Here is a 21,374-nt window from a genome sequence, read left to right as displayed (position 1 = left end):
GTCCCTATCTGGGGCAATACAGTAAGTCATGAAGACTTACAGAGGAATCTATAGAGACAGTTGGCCACAGGGAAGGGGTGGATCCCTCGACTCTATAGGACAGTAGTTCTCAGCCTTTTTGTGTGTCGTGGACCTCTTTGGAAGTCTGGTGAAACCTATGGACCTTTTCTCAGGATAATGTGTTTAAATGCATACAATGTATTATGTAAGGAAACTGCATCTATTGAAATATAGTCATCAAAAAAAAAATTAAGTCCAAAGACCTCAGATTAATAACCTCTGCTCTAGAATGCCAGATGTGGATCCTTTCTGAATCCACTAACTTGTAAAAATAAATAAATAAATAAAATTAATTTAATGCCATTTTAATTTTTTTTTAATTATGCTTTGAAACTTGTGAGCTTGAACCTAGGAAGACATATAAACTGATGCAAAGTCAAATAAGCAGAACCAGGAGATCATTGTACACAGTAACAGTGATATGTAACAAACTTGAGGGGGCATCTAGGTGGTGCAGTGGATAGCATACTGGCCCTGAAGTCAGGAGGACCTGAGTTCAAATCCAGCCTCAGATCAAACACTTGACACTTACTAGCTGTGTGACCCTAGGCAAGTCACTTAACTCCAATAGCCTAAAAAAAAAAAGAAAAAAAAAACTTGGCTACTCTGATCAAGACAATGATCCAAGACAGTTTCAAAGGACCCATGGTGAAAAATAGTATTCACCTCCAGAGAGAACAGTGATGAAGTCTGAGTGCAAATAGAAGCATATTTTTTTCCACTTTCATTTTTCTTGATTTTCTTTTTGCAACATAGTAAATATGGAAATATGTTTTACATGATTCCACATATATAATTGATATCACATTGTTTGCTTTCTTAGTGAGTGATGGAGGGACAGTAAAGGGGGAGAGAATTTGGAACTCAAAAAATCTTTTAAATGAATATTAAAAATAATTAAACAGCAAATACATTTAAAAAAAGAGAAGAAAAAGAAACTTGTAGCTTGTACTTGTAAAGGAAGCTGGTAGCTCCCCCAAGGGGTAGTGCTCGATATCTCAGATTATCTGACTGGGTCAACAAGTCAAAAAAAAAAATTACAAGTTCCCAAAGTGTCCCTTAGCTTAGGAGGGAAGAGAAAAATGCTGACATGAGAATTATCCTCAAATTCCTTGTTTGTGATCCTGAAATTTCCTAGGTCAGACTCTTTACCCTAGGTTCCCAACACTGTGATACCTAGTCTCTCTGTTGTATCTTTGACAATTTGTTTCCCAGTATCTAAGTCTGTATTCCTTGCTTATTCCAGCTCCAAGATATTCTGAATTTCTTTCCCTCCCTTGAATCTCTTTACCTTCTTGTTTTAGCCTATCTTCATGGATGACCTATCCTGGGAATCTCTAATCCTGGCCTTATCCAGACTATCTTGTTCTGTTGACATTCAAGATCAAGGGTGATTACAAGAGTGGAAGACACTTAATTTGTAACCAGATCTAAAAAATAATTCTTCACATCTGTACATTGAAAGTCCATTCATGAGAGTGATTAGCACTTAATTCACAACTATGCTTATTTTGTTAAGGTATAATTTAATGAAAAAAATGGAATTGACTTTGATGTAATTGGAGACTCAGTTATTCATGTTTCAAGTAAATCGAACTAGCTGTTCCATGAGATAGCCCCTCTCAGATCACCTTTCTGTTCTACCACTAGACATCTTTTGTCCTACAAATAGCTGCTAAAATTCTTTTCAATGCTGAGACTTGCCCCACAAATGTAGTTGAAATTCTCATCTATGCAAACTCAGAATCTTTACGCCAACATACAGATATCCCTTTAATAAATTTGGGCCTTATTTGTTCTTTAAAAAAATCCAATATTATGGGTCCAATTAGTCCTTTCTTCCATGCATACTTAAGATTAATCAATAAGTATTTCCTGCTATGTTCCAGGCACTGTGCTAAAAAGTAAAGATACATTTTTTTCCCCAAAAGCTAGCTTCTTATCCTAGTTATCCATAGTAAAGGAGGGGATACACTAGGGAAAGCAATTTTTATGTTCCCCATAGATTGCCACTAATTTGCCTTTTCTCTTCCCTATATTAGGGCAAGCCTTACCTAAGTGAGTTAGATCCAAGGACAGCTATCTTTTCATTCTTTTCAGTCCCTCTTCTCACTCTCCTTAACATCTCTAATTTTTCATCTTCAAGAAGAAAATCTTATCAATACTGTGTTTACCATCCTGCATCAAAGAAATGAGTTTTGGTGCTACATATTAACGACAAAGGAAAATTTAAATTATTCTTAAAAGAAGGAGAAAATAACTATAATTATACTGTTAAGCAAAGAAGAGGCAAGCTAGTTTCTCTAATCTCAGAACTGGAGCTTTCCATCAACCTCTGATATGTCCTTCCAGGGGATGAAGGGATTAGTTCTTGTTTCCACTCTAGAATCTGAATCCACAGAAGTTTCTCATTACCAGTCCTGCAGAACTTTGGCTAGTCACTTAACCTCTTTTTGCCTCGGTTTCTTCAACTGTAAAATGAGGATAATAGTAGCACCTACCTCCCAGAGTGAGGATCAAATGAGATAATAATTGTATAGCACTCGGTGCAGTGTCTGACATATAGCAAGTACTGTATAAGTGCTGTTTATTTATGTAATCATTCATGTATTTATTTGTTTATTATTGTTGTTGCTATTGTTTGTATAGGAAAAGGCACACATGATTTGGAACTAGGAGTCTTGAGTTTAAATACCAGGTCTGCCACTTACTAGGTCTCAGCTTCCTCATTAGTAAAGTAAAGGTGTTGGGCTAGAAGATTTTTATGGTACCTGCCAGCTCTAAAGAATATGATTCTATGGTCCTATCTGACTGCCAATGTGATCTTGCTTGAGATAAAATGGGTAGAAGCTGCTAAGCACTGCTTTGCAGAAACACTGTAAACACTAACTCTTGTGTACCAATTAAGTTCAATTCCACCAAATAATCCATTTGAACAAGCATTTGTTAAATTCTTCCTATGTTCTAGATGCAGTGTTAGGTTCTAGGATACAAAGACAGAAAGGAACATAGTTCCTGCCTTCAAAAAGCTTACATTTTGCTGGAAAAGTTTATATTCTCTAGACCATAGCACAGTAGTATTTCACACTGTGCACACATCAGTGCATTTTACACTTCTCAACTGGGTAGAGAAATATCTTTTTAACCGCCACTCAACTCTAGTGAGGCAGAGAAGTTCAGAATCCAGCTTTCTTCCAACCATTCATGGCTTAAACTCAAAATCAGTCAAAGGCTAGATAGCTGACATGCCATACAACTGCACTCAGACTTCAGCTCCACTGCTTGTTTACCTGCGGAGACTGGTGATGGAGTAGCTGTCACGTGGGAAAAACAGAAGATGGCCAGTTTGTCTGTACCAAACAGTATATAAAGAGTAGCATGTCTAGAGAAATTGGTTAGTGATGACCTAGGTAATGTTGGGTTTGGAGTAAGGAAGACCTCAGTTCAAATCCCTCCTCAATTGTATGATCCTATACAAGTCACTTAACCTTATTACACCTCAATTTTCTCATCTGTAAAATAAAATTTAAAAATTAGGATAATAACAGCACTTAACTCACAGGGTCATTGTGAGGATCAAATGAGATATCCTACGTACAGTGCTTTGCAAACTTTAAAGCGATCTATAAATGCTAGTCATTATTATGTTTTTAATTGTTTCAATTCCAAACAAGGAAGTTTACTTTTGAGTCACAGGAGTTTATTGATTAGAGGAGTAATATGGTCAGCACTTTGCTTTAGGAAAATCCCTTTTGCAGATGTACTAAAAAGGAAAGAGACTGGAAGCCAGTCAAAGAGGTGTCAAAGGCCTGAACTAGGGTAATGAGTATGAGTGAAGAGGACAGCTATGAAAGACATCACAAAAATAAACACAAGATTTGGCCATTGACTGGATAACCGGGATGAAAGTGAAGATGTTGAGTTGAGGATGACACCAAAGTTGCTAGTGAGGCTGCCTGGAAGGATGGCAGTACCCTCAAAAACAGGCCCACAGGTACACACACACACACACACACACACACACACACACACTATATTAACTCACTTTTTTTTTTCAGGAGTCCTGGAATGCCTTTATGAAATGCCTCAGTGGCTGGTCCCAGGCCACTGACAATCAGAGAAAAGAAAGCAGAGGCAAAAGAAAAGTGGCTTACAGTAAAAACTCCTCCAAGCTGAACTATTCCTCTCTGTTACTCATGATTGAAAGGGGGATGTGTATTGAAGAAAGGGCCAGGGATATCTCCCTCTCTCTCTCTCTCTCTCTCTCTCTCTCTCTCTCTCTCTCACACACACACACACACACACACACACACACACAGGGATACACTCCACCCCAGTGCAATCATTTCATACGGAATTTTAAGTGAGAGAAAGCATTTGTAATTGGGTGGTGAAGAAACAGTGCTGTATAGTGTTGTGCCCAACAGTTGACTTACTTTCAAAAGAGAGAGATGGGATAGGCATGGGCAAAAGAGATTTGGAACATAAACTCATTTGTCAAATCTCATGGAAAAAGTGGGTGAAAAATAAGGACTTTTCTTATGGATAGGTATTCATATTCTCTCAATGTTGACACATATGAGTACTCAACTATTCTCTCTAGTCATATATATTTATACTGATCTTTTCTATCTAGATTCTTGTATATGAATACTCCACTATTATCTAAGTGTCTTCATACAGCAATACTCATATATCCTTTCTTTTTTTTTCTTTTTTTTAAATTTTTTTTTCCATGTGCTTTCGAGTTGAAAATTTTTTCTCCCTTTCCCCCCCCACCTCCCCAAGATGGCACACAATCTGACATAAGCTTTACCTTTACATACCAATTAAATATATTTTCACATTAGTGAAGTTGTAAGTAAAAATTAAAACCAATAGGAGGAACCATCAGAAAGATGAAACAAAACTCAACTTAAGGTAAAAATAAGTGAGAGCAATTTGACTTCCATAGTTCTTTCTTTGGATGTGGACAGCATTTTCCATCCCCGAGGCCTCTGGAGATGTCTTAGATCCTCGTAATGCTGAGAAGGGTTCAGTTTAACATTCTTAGTCATTGCATAATGTGGCTGCTATTGTATACAAAGTCCTCTTGGTTCTGCCCACTTCACTCAGCATCAGACCATATAAGTCTTCCCAGGTTTTTCTGAAGTCAGCCTGTTCATCATTTCTTATAGAACAATAGTATTCCATTGCATTCATATACCACAACTTGCTCAGCCATTCCCCAATTGATGGGCATCCTCTCAGTTTCCAATTCTTTGCCACCACAAAGAGCTGCTATGAATATTTTTGTACATGTGGGTCCTTTTCCCATTTGTTTGATATCTTTGGGATATAGCCCTAGAAGTGCTATTGCTGGATCAAAGGGTATGCACATTTTTGTAGCCCTTTGGGCATAGTTCCAAATTGTTCTCCAAAATGGTTGGATCATTTCACAACTCCACCAACAATGTATTAGCGTATTAACTCACATTTTTGCCTAGGATTTTCATTAGCTCCTATTTTCTTCCACCTTATGCTATATTATGTATGCATAAACACATACATATTTATGTTTATATTTACCTACTCCATCCAATTCTGTAACTATAAATTTCATATTGTGCTGAATCCCATACAAGTTCCTATAAATCCATACACACACACATACATACACACACACACACATACACACACACACACACACACACACACACACACACACACATATTCCAAGGAACTAGGAAAAAAGATCTTTTCAGCAAGTTTCTTTGTTAAAAGTCTCATTTTCAAATATCTAAGGAACTGATTCAAATTTATAAGAATAAGAACCATTTCCTTAACTGATAAATGGTCAGAGGATATAAATAAGCAATTCATAAAAGAAGAAACCCAGGCTATCTATAGCCATAGGAAAAAGTGCTCCAAATCACTACTACTTAGAGAAATGTAAATTAAAGTGATTCAGAGATTTCACCTCATACCTGTCACATTGGCAAAAATGGCCCAAAAAAGAAAATGAAAAATGTTGAAAGGGCTGTGGGAAAACAGGAACATTGATGCACAGTTGGTGGATTTGTGAATGGGACTAACCATTTTGAAAAACAATCTGTAAATATGCCCAAAACTGTGTATGCCCCAAAGAGAAACAAGAAAAAGGAAAAGGAAAAGGATCTATGGAAAAACCTATTTTTAACAGCTCTTTTTGTGGTAATAAAGAACTGGAAACAAAATGATTCCCTTCAGTTAGGAAATGGTTGAACAAATTCTGGCTTATAGATGTAATCAAATACTATTGTACTCCGTGAAATAATGAAAGGGATAGTTTCAGAGAAATTTGGGAAGACTTGCATGAACTGAAACAGAGTAAAGTGAACAGAACCTGAAGAACAATTTATACAATAACAATATTGTAATGACAAACAACTTTGAAAGATCTAAGGACTCTGATCAATATAATGATCAACAAAGATGCCAGATGATGAATGAAGAAATGTGTTACATAACTTCTGAACAGACATCTGAACCCAGGGTTCCAATTGAGACATACATTTTTGGAACTATCCAATGCAGGAATTTATTTTACTTAACTATTTGTATTTGTTACAAGGGCTTTGTTTTATTCCAAGTGGGAGTGAATGAGAGGGTGAAAAAAAAAGGTTTTTTTAATGAAAAAGAAATGACTGTGAGCTAATCTGAGGAAGCAGTCAGGAGTGGGGAGAAAGGAAAAACTTCTATCATTCTGAAAGACAAACCTGTGTATCAATGAGCCTGACATGAGATGTTGGATGTGACAAGCCAAAATCCATATTCAAAAAACAAAGCAAGTCAGAGGGTTGTAGCCAACCCCTCCACTCAAGAATATGGTCCCAGATGAATTCAAATCTATCCAAGTTTTCATTTATTGAAACATGGGGAAGATCTTTTTTTCTTGGGAAAGAAAGTCAAAAGTGAAAAAAAAAATTACTTGGCTTTCAAGACTCACTTGCACAACAACATTTGAGTTAGGTAATGAGTAAATCAGAAACAGATGGGTGGTTTTGCCTCTAAAATATACAGAGTTTTTAAAATAAATGGAAAAAGAATTTGGCAAAAAATGGGTATGGAATTTTAGCACATTTACCTTTTTAAATGCAAGACAATTGATGGTTCTAGAATAAACCTGCACAACTTGGTAGTAGGTGGGGGCCAAAATTAAAATAGGCTAAACTTCTTTGGGCCGCAAATAGGTGTTTAGTGGCTCACTTTTCAAATAAAAGTACAATTAATGATAAAACTATTTTGCAAATAAACCATATGAAAAAGGGAATTTTCAATTAATATCAATTAATTATACTTATTACTTAAGATTTTTATGTATCATGAAAATCATTAATGTTAAAAAAATTACTTTGCTAAGTGGCATAAGTTTTAATACATTTTTCAGCTTTTCTTACTGTTTACATTTAGTAATGACTGAAAACATAGCAAAAAAATATGACTCTTGCTCCTCTCAGACCAGAGACAGACTGTCCACGATTGGTCTTCATGGATCACATGACAAACAAGAGAGAGTGTGCAGTGGCCCCCCAAGTTACGCGATGGGCACAATAGTGACTAGTGGAAGGTGGGTTAAGCAGGGCACAAACAAAGCACTTATTACATCTTTACTTTCTTTTACAACCTCTATATTTTTCACAGGCTATCTGAGATCTTTCAGTGGGCCACAAGCAGCCTGTGGGTCATATATTGTGCAGGCCTATTCTAGAATTTCCCACATGTATTTGATTAACTTCATGAATCTTCTAAAAAGAGATGAAGGTTCAGGTTTACAAATAATTAAAAATTTAATGGACTCTTTTCCTCTTTCCATTAATTTTAAAATTCTTAACTGCTAAGCAAATAGTTTTCTTTGTACTAACATTGTGTTTCTGATCCCCACTTGAGTCTATTAAATCAAGTTCTTAATTCAATGCTCTGTTTCATCCAAGAATGGACTTATTATTTATCTTTTTGTACTGACATTTAGGACCATAGGATTTAGAGCTGGAAGCTTGGAGAACATCTAGTTCAGCCTCATAAGTCTATAGAGGAAGAAACTGAGTCTGATGGAGTTGAAGTGGTTAAAGCCAGACAGGTCATCTGCATCCAAAATTCTATCAATTGCCTCCAAATAAGGCCAGGTTTACACAGCAAGTATCAGTCAATAGAACTAACAACCACGCTTAGAACTAAATGTCAGTTTGTAGATCATATGGTCCAAATTCTCACATTCTATTAACACAGAAACTCATTAGAGAGGTCAGGAGATTTGCCACAGAGACTGAACCAAGGCCAAAAAATATATTGTTGCTTTACCAGACTCCTAACCCAAGGCTCATTCCACTATCTCATGAAGCTTATTTCATTATCGAATTTATTTTTATGGCACTATCATTAACAATAATAGCAACAACAACAATAATAATCCATAATTTGGGAAATAAGAAAAGGGAAAGGCTAGGATTTTTAACTATAGTAGGAAGGGACCTCTGTGACCTTCTATTCCCAGCCCATACCTGAAAAAAGAATCTCTGAAAAGTGGCCATTAAGTCTTTGAATTAAGACTTTTAATGACAAGGAAACCCATTATTTCCCAACAGTTCAATGCATTTTTGGATAGTTCTATTTATTACAAAAAAATTTCTCCCATAATCCAAGCCTATATCGGCCACTCTTGTAGTCTTTAATCAGGCCCTGCTGAAATCCCCACTAAGATAGGCAGTGGGTATAGTAAGAATTTAACCAGGTGGGAGCAGGTAAAACAAGATCATGAAACATATAGCAGGGTAGGGAAAGATTGAGAAAAGCAAAATTATGAAAACCACAACTATTACCCAAGCAATTCCCAGGCTGACATGGCATCTAACCTTTGGGGATAAATTCAGTCACAGCTAGAAAGGTCATGGTTTCTCTGACCAGGCAAGACCTTCATTTTGCATAGCCTAGTATGAGTTCTGGCCCCACTGCGGGGATATGGAGAGAGTCAGGGGGAGTCCATCCACTGCCTACAACTGTTATTATGTCCTATTTTGTATCATATTTTGCATTTGGCAACAACTGTATCCTTAGCAGCTAAATACAACACAGAGAGAGGGAGGAAGAGAAAGAGAATATGCATCAGCATGTATGTATTTGTATACTTATATGTATGTATTTGTATATTTTCATATATGTCGATATATGGCTATAAACACATATAGTTATACTTGTGCTGAGTCAGTTATTTGTATCATCCTAATACCTGGACAGCTCTTGAGCTGCCTAGCACTGTCTCTTTATATCTTCTACCTCCTTGGACCTCTGACATCAAATAGAATAAGTCTAATCTTCCATCTATATAATGGACATCCATTAAAATACCTTAAGTTGTAACTGCTAGGTCTTCTTCAGTATAAATGTCCCCAGTTTCTTTCCACAGGCCTTCACTATCCATGTTGCTTCTGGACACTCTCTTGCTTAGCAATCTCCTTCCTAAGGACAATGTCCATAATTGAGTGAAATATTTCAGATGTAGTAATAATGAGGGCATAGTAAAGCAGGACTATTACCTCCCTAGTCTTGGGTGCCATATGTCTTTTAATGCATTGCCATGTTTCTCTAAGATCTCATTAGTTTTCTCTTTGTTACTATACATGATGTTAAGATTACAGTCTCCCAAAACCCCTGATCTTTTTCAGACATTCTACTCTTTTGTCAAGTCTTCCTCATTTTATTCTAAAGCACTTGATTTTTTTAACCCGTGCAAGATTCTATTTATCACTGTACAATATTTCATTATTTTTTTATTAGAATGTTCTGACCTGTCAATGTATTTCTGTATTCTGTTTCTGTCATCCAATATGTTAGCTATCCTTACCAGAATTGTCATCTGTAAACCAGATGAGCATGCCATCTGGGCCTTTATCCAGGTCATCGATACCCAGACTGCTAACTCTAGACATTGCTACAACCTCTGGCTGGCTAGCTGAGATACTTTCTGGCAGAAAGTTGAGTTGGGATAGGTTTGGTGACATTTAGTCAGTATGTTTCTGGGCAGGATTTGAATTAAGGTCTTCCTGAGTCTAAGGCCTCCTATCCACTATGATTTACTGCTTCTCCTAAATGAACTAAATAATAATCATATAATAAAGAGTTTTGAGGGCTTTATAGCATTTTAATAATAAATTGGTAAATATGAAGTTCTGAGTCAAATTTATCCAGCTTGTAAACAAAAAACATGGAAGATATATCTGAAGACTCAATGTATTTTTATCAAACATGTGTTTACCAACATTAACTGGCAGGGTAATTAATGGAGATTTATGTTGGATTCCAATAGTGTTCTGCTTCAACAGTGTCTGTCCCACATTTTGCTCACAGGACAGCAGATTTAGAATTGAAAGGGATCATCTAGGCCAATCCTCTCATCTTAGAAATGAAAAAATGGAGGCCCAGATAGACTGATTAACTTGCCCAAGGTCAAATAGGATGTAAATGGAAGGGCCAGTATCTGATCCCAGGTCCTCTAAGTTGAAATACAATTCTTTCCTCTCCATCAGTTGAATAATTCCCTATGGAAGCCATTAACTTGACTTGTAGCAGGGTACATAGCAGGAAAAAAACCCACAAAAGACCACTGATGATAACATCAGGGGTCTCTTGTACCCTCAATGAAGGTCACAAATCCATTCTTAAGCCTGCTTCTGGCTTTTAGCCTCATATTTACTTTTGTGAGCTGAGATTCTAGTATCAAAGAATCAGGAATCTAGGGGTTAGAAGAAACCTCAGAAGCCAGCTAGCCCAATCCTCCCCTTCTATTTTACAGATAAGGAAACTGAGGCCCAGAGAAGTTAAGTGGCTTGCCCTAAGTCACATAGTAAGGAACAGAGGTAGGATTTGCACCCAGATCCTCTGATTTCAGAAACTAGCATTCTGCCCTAGCTAGTTCTCATCTAGCTCTCCCCTTTTCCTTCTCCTGTTTTCTCTCTTCAACTCACTCTTCTTTGTTCCTAAACCAAGGGCACCCTGAGCAACTCTGAAAGTTGTAAAGGCTAGATAAGAGATGGACAAAGGCAGAGGATGGAAGATCAAATGAAGAAAACCATTGCCATGCCGTAGATAAAGGCCACACTCAATTCTCACCCATTCAGTGCTTTATCAAAAGCCTTCAGACTTATCTTCCATAGTTTTTGTTTGCAAGCTGAAGAAATGTGATTCAGAACATCATATTTACTAATATATTATTCAAGCATCATAAAGCCCTCCAAAATCTTTTTATTATGTGATTATTATTCAATTTGTTTAGGAGAAGCAGCATAGTGAGTAGGAGGCCTTTCCTAAATGCAAGTCCCGACCCTGACACATACTGACTAAATGTCACTGAACCTCTCAGGTCCTCAGCCAACTCCCTCCCAGAGAGTATTTCACTGATGATCCAGAGGTTGTAGCAATGTCTACAGTAGCAGTCTGGGTATCAGTGTGATGCATAAAGGCCTAGATGGCATGCTTATCTAGTTTACAAGTGACAATGCTCCAGGGTTATCATTGTCCCTCTTCCGTGCTATCTCATAATTCCAGGGTCTGTGATATTCATTTATACAGAGCCTTAAAGAAATGTGAAGGACTTCTATCTAAAGCGACCTGTTATGGTCCAGGCACCATTTTCTGAGGAGGTGATTTCAGGTGCTTGATTCAATGGATGATTCTTATAGAGAATGTACTTAACCAATCCCTCTCTCTTCAAGTGGGATACCAAGTGTGAAGATAGCATTTTGATAACTTATTTTTCAATTCCACAGTTCACAGTTACACTTTTGCCTATGACTTTCTGGGTTGTTCACTTGATTTAACACATCACTGGTATTTTTAGGGGTGCCATCAGCAGCTCAGTTGCTTCCCTGTCCTTCTCAAGTGAAGTGTAGCTGGGAAGCTGTTGCCATGGAAATAGCATTCAGCGCCACTCTGTTACTAGCTCACATAAATGCAATGTGACAAGAAGGACTAATACATTACCTCCTACCTGAGCTTTATGGGTCTCAAGATCCATTACCTAGAAAAGTTATAAGTCATTACAGGCCTTGACAGATTGGCTTGATGAAGTATGGATTTGACAGCTTGTCTGAGTAGATGGATCAGAGCTATCATCTGGAAATCATGCCCTGAGCAGACCTGAGAAAATGTTTTACTACTTAAATTGACAAAAAAAAAAAATTGCCAAGTCACAAGGAAGATTTTATTTTATGGGATTGGAGGAGGTGATTTATTTGGGATCCATAATAGGGCACAATGATATAAGAACAGCAACATTTCCCAATGTACCATGTGGGACAAAACCTATTCCCCAAAACATATGTGTGGAATCAAGGGCAAATCCAGACAGGCTGAGGTAGAAGTAATACATTGAGAATTCTGGAGATTGACTAGGCTCAGGTGTAAGGACAGCGAAGGGAAGATTATGTTGACTAAACAAAGAATTTTAAAATGTTAATATCTGATGCCCTGTTCAGCTCAGGTTCACAAGTGGAAGGTCAGGGCAGCAGTAATATAGAAGAACTGGAAGTACTTTTGAAAAACATAATTTAGGGGCAGCTAGTGGATAGAGAGCAGTGGACAGAGCACCAGCCCTGAATTCAAGAAGACATGAGTTCAAATCTGGCCTCAGACACTTAACACTTACCAGTTGTGTGACCCTAGGCAAGTCACTTCATTCCATTGCCTCACCAAAAAAAAAAAAAACATAATTTTAAAATGGGCTTGAGGGGGAAAATGATACGTGGAAGAAGTATGGAAAGGAAGCATAGCTGTGAGGAGATGACCCCAGAGACCTTTCTCAGGAAAGGAAAGTTAATGAAGGGAACCTTTCTTGAGCTTGAAGGGACCTCTAGAGCCAGCTAGACCAACCGTTTCATGTCACATGTAGCAAAGCTGTCTCAGTGTGGCTTGTGGGGAGGCATAGATATCTCTCTAGCATCTTGTCTCCCCATCCTTATCCAAGGGAGACTTTGATTCTTTCCATAAGGAGAAGCAGGAGATTGGGGCCAGTGGCTGCCTCTTTGCTCTCCTCAGAGTGAGGGAGTGCTGGCGTAGGGAAACAGGGGAAGAATTATCTATCTGCTCTCTGACATGTTAGTCTAAGAGATGTAATTTTAAGGTTCAAGATAAACTCCTAGCTGCCCTTTCCTCTCTCCTTTCCTCCTTCCATATTTTCTATTTCCCTCATCTCCTTTCTGTTCCCATCCTTCCTTTCTTTTTCCCCATTCCCTACCCCTTTCTATTCCTCCCCTCTTCCCTTCCTTCCCTTTCCTCTCTTCTTCCCATCTCCTCACATCTTCCTTCTCCTCATTTCTCCTTTACTCACTCCATCTCTTTTCTTCTTTCCCTGCTCTCCTTTCTTCTCTCATCATGTAACCTTTCACCTCTTTTTTCCCTCTCCTTTCCCCTTTCCCCTCCTCTTCTACTCCTTCCTCTTCTCTCTCCTCTCTTTTCCTAGCAGCTTCTACATAATTGGCAAGAAAAGAATTTTTATCTCATGATACTCATGGCAGGTATGATGAGATAATCCTATCACAGAGTATTATCACAGAATTAAATAACTGGATGGTATCCTGGAGATCAGTTAATCTACTTTCTGCATTTTATAGATGAAGAGACTGAGGCCCAGAGATTTAAAGTAATTTGTCCAATGTTATATAGCAAATTAATTGTAGGGCTGAAATTAGAAACCACTTCTCTTGACTCCTAATATTTTAAAGAACTGGGATTAGAAACAAAGTATCCTGACCTCTAGTGTATTTTCCACTTGCCTTCTCTGGCTTGTGACACAAGTCATTTGGAAATAATTCACCCCCAGGCCAAAAGGACAATAATAATAACAGCTAGTATTTATATAGGGCTATAAGATTTACAAAGGACCTGTACAGCCCACCAAACCAGCTTTCTCTCTGTTTCTCATACACAACATTCGATCTCCCAGCCCAAGCTCTCCTCCATTTCTGGAATGCACTCACCAACATCCACCCCTCCCTGCCCCCTAGAATTTCTCTCTTCCTTCAAGCTCAAACAACATCTTATCCACGAAAACTTTCTTGATCTCTTGCAGCTATTGCTAGCATCCCCTCTCTCAGACTGGCTTGTATTTAATTCCTGTTATTTGCATTTGTTCCTTTTATATTTATTCTGTATGTACTTATATATGGACTTATTTCCTCAATTAGAATGTAAGGTCCTTAAAGCAGGGCCTTTTTCTTTCTTTTTATTTTTATCCCCAGGGCCTAGCACAGTGTCTGGTACATAGCAGGCCCTTAATAAGTGTTTGCTGATTGATCCTATGAAATCTTTTAGTCTACTTTTTATATGTAAATTGTTGCAAGACACAAGAGGCAGGCTTCTTCTGTCCATCATGCATCTCTCCACTGCCCTTTGACTCACATTTTGATTCTTCAGAGATTTTGGTGTGCCATGATTCATAGCTATAAAGCAGCACTGGGAGAATTGGGGTTTTGGAAGGTAATAGCTTGGGATCATTGAAAGCAGAAGAAGTCACGAAACTTCCGTTGGTTCAGAAGAAAATATTTATTATATTTAATTAAGTACAGTTTTTTTAAGGGAAAAAATGTTTCCAAGTGTTTCATGTGGCCAACAATCAATCAAAGTAGAAACAAAGTAGATGCTCTCATCAATTAGGGAATGCCTAAAAAATTTATAGTACATTAATGGAATGGAATATTTGTGTCCTATAAGAAATGACAAATATAATTAATAGAGAAAAACATGGAAAGACCTAAACTTATACAAAGTGAAGTAAGCATAGCCAAGAAAATAATCAATATGACAACAATGTAAGTGGAAAGAACAACCACAATTCAAAAAAAAATTGCAAAATATGAAGAGATATGAGGAGACAGTTTCTTTCATGACTGGGAAGTCCAAAGATGTGGAGCAATACATATATTTCCAGGTTTTTTTTTTACTGTTTTAATAGTCTTTGTTGATTGGGGTGAAGGGTAGTTTCAGAGAGAAGATTAAGGAGGACTGGAAAGAGCTTCTTGTAAAAGACGGGATTTCACTAAGACTTGTCGGAAACCAGGGAAGGTAGGAGATGAGGAAACATTCTGAATATGGTGGGTGGCCAGTGAAAATGTCCATCCAGAGTTAAAAGATGAAGTGTTGTATGTGAGTAACTGCAAGGATATCAGTGTCACTAGATGGCAGAGTACTTAGAAGACAGTAAGATAAAAGAAGAATGGAAGGGGAAGAAGGGGACAAGTTATAATGTGATTTAAAAGGGAAACAGGAATTTGTATTTGTTCCTGGAGGTAATAGGTAGTCATGGGAGTTTATTGAATAGGGAAGGTGATGTGGTCAGACTTAATCAATTTGACAACTGATTAGAGGAGAGTTTAGGATAGGGAGAGATTTGAGTCAGGGAGACCAATCAGCCCAGGACTGCAATGTCTGGGACATGGAGTAATGACAGCCTGTACTTAGAGTAGTTGCAATCTCAGAGGAGACACAGGGGAGTACATGCTCTTTCAAAGGTTAAAAAAAAAATGTGTACCTGATTGTACAGAGGATTCAAGATAACACCTAGGGTGTGAGCCTGGGGTGACTAGGAGGATGCTTGTACCTTCAACAGTAATGGAGATATTAGGAGGAAGGGAGGGTTTGGGGGAAAAGAAAACAAGTTCAGTTTGGAACATTTTGAGTTTAAGATGACTATGACATCTATTTAAGATATCTAGTAGATAATTGGAGATAGAAGACTTAGAGGTCAGGAGAGAGCTTAGGCTAGTCAAGCTGAGCTGAAAGCAATCTACATAGAGATGATAATTTATATTATTAGAGCTGTTGAGTTCAGCAAGTAAAATAGTATAAAAGGAGAAGAGAAGGAACACAGCTTTAGAAGATTCCTACACTTAGCAGGCATGACATAGATGTAGATCCAGCAAAGGAAATAGAGAAGGAGCATTCTTCAGAGGCTTTGAATATAGGAGCTTTGACTTTGTTGTCTTCTGGTTGTATATTTCGATATTCTTTGCCATCAAAGAAAGAGTCTATGGTCTGAATTTTTTTGTGAAGTTTGCTCATCATCCTAGCCAATTATTTGAGTTATAAACTCTTTGTTAAGGTAGGGGTCTACTTCCAGTGTGGAGAATGTACTGTCCCAAGCTTCAGGAGTTTTGTGCAGATGTTTTCAGAGATACTTCTAGGGACCTGTAAATTTTCAGTTCTTCCAAGGTGCTATGATCAACGGTGAGGTATTTACTCCTTTCCTGGCCTGTGCTCTGGTCTATGAGTGATCACAAGCACTCTTTTCTGTCTTGGAACTGTGAGGAGGATTTTATCTTCACCATCACTACAAGCTCCACCACACCAGCACTCCTCCTTGCCCCAGGACTGCCACCCAGAACTGTGACCCAGATCCAAGCACAAGCAAAGCAAGAGAATCCTGCACCAACAGAGAGAGCCCTGCAATCCTCCTCTGATCAGTCACTTGATTCCCCCTCAGTCCGTGGACCAGAAGCTCTGGAAGCAGCTGCTGCCCCGGGGCTGAGCTCAGGGACTAGGGCTAGGACTGCAACCAACCGTGCTTCTCTCTCACCACCACAGACACAGACTTTTCCTACTGACCTTCTAATTATCTTTGGCATTTGTGGGCTGAGAAATCTAGAATCCACTTCAGCTGCCCACAATTCAGTCCTCTGAGGCCTGCTGCAGGTTTGCTGGGGCCTGCTTTGCCTGTGTGTCTACACTAAACTTCGTTCCTCTCCCCGCCCAGCATGATATACCTTTCTGATCAACCATCTATGTGGTCTTGGGGTATTTGGAGGGGTTTGGGGGAGAGTTCAAGCAAGTCATTGCTTTTATCCCACCATCTTGGCTCCACCCTGAGAAGGAGCATTCCAACAGGCAATGGAAGAACTAGAAGAGTGTCACAAAAACCTACAGAGAAGTGAGAAACATTGACAGAGTAAAAGACTATAGAGAAGTAGAGAAGGATGAGGATTTAAAAAAAGTGTCATTAGATTTGGCAAATAAAAGACTATTAGTAACTTTGGAGAGAATGGTTTTGGTTAAATGATGAGTTTGTAAGCTAGATTGCAAAAAATGAAGAGAGAAAGAGGAAAGGAAGTGGAAGCAGCTATTTAAGTTACTTTCTGAAGGAGTTTAGCTACAAAAGGAAGGAGAAATATAGGATGATCACTAAGGGGGATAGTCAGATCAAGTGAGGGTTTTTGAGGATGAGGGAATATGGACACATTTGTAGGCAACAGGAACAGAGCCAATAGATAAGGAGTTGTTGAAGATTAGCGAGAGAGTATGGATGTTAGAAGAGGGAATCTGCTTAAGAAGATGGAATAAATCGGATGAGACCACTTGTTCATGTAGAAGGGTTTGCCTAGACAAGGAAAAGGGCTACCTATTCAGTTGAGACAGGGATAAAGAAGATAGTGCCAGAAGATATCTAAATGATGTGAAGTGAGGAGGAGTGGATAAAAGGAAGAGTGAATGGCCTCAGTTTTTTTCAGTAAAATATAAGGCAAAGTTGTCAGCTAAGAGGAGAAGAGAAAGTTTAAGGAAGAAAGATAAAGATGGGAAGGGAGAGACTGAAATCTGAGGAAGCTGATAAAACTGATTGGTGTTATCCATCTAGTCTACTTGAATGAAAAGGTTTGAGTGTGGCTTATGCAAACAAAAAGAGGATTTATTAAGTACATTATAATACATTGCTGTAAGTTAATTTTGAGGGGTTCGGTAGCAAATGTGAAATAATACTGTTTACAAGTTCACTTTTAATGTATTACTCAGTCACCTAAATGTGTAAAAGTGTTGGTGGGCCAAGAGTGTCAAGAAAAGTGCAATTTGATACCTTCCGAAGATAATTCTAACTGGTCCTGCTAATAGATCATAGAGGGAAGAAACTCAAATGGTACTACACAGCTACAAAGCACTTTATGGACAGGTATAGTATGCTATTCTTATTCCCATTTTCATAGATGAGGAAAATGAGGTTTGGAAAGGTTAAATTTGAGGGCAAGATAGAACTCAAAAGCAAGCTTTTTTGACTAAAAATCCATAGCCATTTTTACTAAATCACATAAAAGTATAAAGCGACAAAGCAAATTAGTAAAAAGAGGCAGAAAGGAAAAAAAAACTGTGTGACTCTACGATCTACTCTACCAAAATATACTGAGTTCAATTAAATTCAACATTTAGTAAGTAGTAGGGTAGGATCTGGAATTTTGATTTAATTGATATAATGAACTCCTAGGTGAAGGAATTCCTACTCTCAATGCTGGTCAGTATCTTGGATGGAACTCGTAGTCTCAGAAAGTGGCCTAAAACACTTAGAATTCAAGGGAATTTTTTAGGGACACATGGCAAGTATGTGTCAAAGTCGAGAGATACAAAGACAAAATCCAAGTGGTCCCAGGCTGGAGAAGTAAAGAACATTAGCAGCCAAGGGGCATCAGTGAAAACCATTCAAAAGAGACTTGAATTGAACCTTGAAAGAAGTCAAGAAGTCTGAAAGATAGAAATGAACAAGTGCATTCTAGGCATGGGAGAATTCAGAGATGGGTTGTAGCATGAGGAGTTTGCAGCAGTTTTCTGGTTTGGGTAAGAGGTAAAATAGCAAGGAAGGAGAGAAATTACATATAAAACTGAGAAGATTGAGGTGAGTCTTAAATAGCAGACTAAGTAATTTATATTTTATCCTAAAGGGAATGGGACTCTGGAGGTTTCTGAGCAGGAGAGTGGCACAGATGCCTTAAAATTACCTTTTACCTTAAAACTACCATTTAAAAAGCCCATGTAAAGCAAAGGATTACATGACTTACAAGGCCTCACGTGTTTCAAGGGCTGTCTCCCACATATACAGTCTGACTCAAACGGAGGTAGAATAAACATCTCTAGCCTCTTCTCCCCTCCACTAACCCTTCTCCAAATGAGACTATTTCTTTCTAGAAGGGGAAGCAGGAATTTGGTGCCACAGACCATTCCTGCTGTCCTCAGAGAGTGTGGGGGTACCAGGCTAGAATTATATCTATCTACTCCCTTAAATATTGTTAGCTTAGGGGATGTGATCTAGTTCAAGCTAATTTCTGATCACTATTTCATTACTGAAGTGGAAAGGAGGACCCCAAGCTCTATATCTAAGGCTTGACCTTTTCCCACCAAATATCAGTTCCACAATAAACATATATAACACTCAGCCAAGACAAAAAAAATTTATCCAAATTGGTAGGAAAATAGAAATCAGAGAAGATATACAACTGAGAATATATAATAGACAATACAGGTTGTAGGAGCTTCTCAGTAGGATAGGAAACAATGGAGACTGCCAGTTCTTCTCATATCTTCCAGGAGTCTTTTCCTTTAGTAACATGAATAGAGGTTGGTATCATCCACATTCTCTCAAAGCTGGAAGCCAGAAGCAACCAAAACAATTCAACACCTGAAGAGAACTGAGTCTCAGCAACTCCTCCCCACCCTTCACCCAGGCTAGGAACACTGATCTTCACCAATAAGGAAAGAGTCCCATCTCCATTGACTTTGAAACTGGAGCTATACATAGAATCACAGATTTACCACTGGAAGGGATCTCAGAGCTCATTTAGTCCAGTCTTCTCATTTTATAGGGGAAGAAACAGATTCAGGGAGAATAAATTACTTACCTAAGGTTACACAGGGAATAACTACCAGAGACAGGATTTGAATCCTGACTCTTGAGACAGCAGACTTTCTACTGTAACATACTACCTCCCTAAGATTAGAGAGAGCAGAATCTGGTGGCAGGAAGAATAATCAGGAAATTGTTAAAACAGTCCAGATAAGAGAAATTAAGCATTTAGGTAGTACAGTGAGTAGACTGCTGGACCTGGAACCAGGAGGACCTCAGACAGTAGCTGTGTGATGCTTAGCAACTTCACTTAACATCTTTCTGCTTTGGTTTCCTCATCTGTAAAATGGGGACAATGATAGCACCTACCTCTCAGGGTTATTATAAAAATAAAATTAGTTGATAATTTTTAGAGGCTTTGGAAACTTTAAAGCACTATATAAGTACTAGTAGTATCATTATTGGGCAGCTATGTGGACACAGTGGATCATGCACTAGGCCTGGAGTCAGGAAGACCTGAGTTCAAATTTGGCCTCACACTGAGTTCAAATCTAAGCCGCATTTATCTAACTAGCTATGTGACCCTGGTTAAGCCAATTAACCTTGTTGTCTTAGTTTCCTCATCTGTAAAATCAACAAGACAATCATCAAAACTACTTGGTAGTGGAAGAAACTAGGCATAAGCCAACATCTTACACCATATACCAACATAAAGTCAAAATGGATATACGATTTAGAAGGGTGATGCCATAAACAAATTAGGAGAGGTGTCAACAGGAAACTGAGTGTAGCTAGATACCCAACAGACAGTTGGAAATACAGGATTAGAATTCAGGTTAACTCAGTTGCTTCTATGATTTTACTGATTACCTGTGGGCAATTGATACCCAAATCTAAATACCTAGCCCTATTCATTCCCCTGAGTTCTAATCCTGTATTGCCAACTATTGATTGGTGAAACGTAAACTAAAACAACTCTGAGCTACCACATCACACCTATCAAATTGGCTAACACAATAAAACAGGAAAATGGTAAATGTTGGAGAAGATGTGGGAAAATTGGAACTCTAATGTATTGTTGATGGAGTTGTGAACTGACCAACCACTCTAGAGAGCTCAAAGGGCTATAAAATGATGCATACCTTATGACCCAGCAATACCACTTCTAGGTCTGTATCCCAAAGAGATCATAAAAATGGGAAAGTGTAGAGGATGAAGAAAAGAAAGACCAAGTCTGAGGCTTGGGGGACACCCATGCCCATGCTTAGGAAGAACAAGAAAAATATGAGGAAGCAGTAAAGGAGACTAAGAAAGAATTGTCAGACAGATGGGACAAGAACCAGAAGAGAGCAATGTCATAAGTAAGGAAGGGCGAAGTGGGAGAAGCAAGTCTATAGAGGAGTATAGAGTGATCAACAAAATCAAGTGCCAAGACACATTCAAAGAGAAATAGCTGGTGGGTTTAGCAGTTAAGAAATCATTGATAACCTTTGAAAAAGCAAATTCAGTAAAGTGATAGAAATAGAATCCAGACTGCAAAGGATTTAGGAGTGAGAGGATGGTGAGAAAGGGAAGGCTGGATGTATAGAGGACTCTTTCTCCAGGAGTTCAGGAGTGAAAGAGAACAGAAACTGACTTAGGACAACAGTTCAAAGGGCTGGAATGATTTTTAAGGATAGGTAAGACCTCAGCATATTGGTCAGCTGCAGGA

The sequence above is a fragment of the Phascolarctos cinereus genome, unplaced genomic scaffold, assembly GCF_003287225.1.
Source record: "Phascolarctos cinereus isolate Bilbo 61053 unplaced genomic scaffold, phaCin_HiC Scaffold_9;HRSCAF=440, whole genome shotgun sequence".
Classification (NCBI taxonomy): Eukaryota; Metazoa; Chordata; class Mammalia; order Diprotodontia; family Phascolarctidae; genus Phascolarctos; species Phascolarctos cinereus.
Note: the sequence above shows the minus strand (reverse complement) of the source record.